Below are 542 nucleotides of genomic sequence, written 5' to 3'. Positions count from 1 at the left end.
CCCCCCCCCCCTTTCCACCCCACCTGGTTGTTGTCCAGCAGGGACGTCTGTGGTGCTGGACGGTCCTGCATGACCATGACACACCATGACTTTCACCTAAGATACTGTAGTGTTGTTATCTCTTCTCCTCCCTGGTTTTTCTCTTTTCCTGTCCTCTCAACCTGTTGTGTTTTCGGGGTGCTGTGCTGCCCCCTTCTGGTCATTTCTCTCAGGTGTTCTGTTCTGTTCTATTCTGTGTGTGTGTGTGCGTGTGTGTGTGTGCGCGTGTGTGTGAGCTGTCTGCTCTTCTTGCCTCTTATAGATGTCAGGTGCTTGTACAAATAATAATATGAGCCCCTCCACAGAGGACTTCTTTGGTTTAATTTAAACAAAACAAAAAAACATCAGTTGATGAGAAAATGTCCGTTGTTTCTATATATTTAATATTAGCTATTTTTCTCATAACATTTAATCTAGACAGCTGTTTATATTTTTTCCTACATAGTATATTAGGAGCTCTTCTCAGAGTAAAACACACTTCCTCTCTGTATAACCGTTCTGTT

The sequence above is a fragment of the Seriola lalandi genome, unplaced genomic scaffold (assembly GCF_002814215.2).
Source record: "Seriola lalandi dorsalis isolate HSWRI2012SDOR001 ecotype SW California unplaced genomic scaffold, Sedor1 jcf7180002054901, whole genome shotgun sequence".
Lineage (NCBI taxonomy): Eukaryota > Metazoa > Chordata > Actinopteri > Carangiformes > Carangidae > Seriola > Seriola lalandi.
This window is presented reverse-complemented; position numbering follows the sequence as displayed.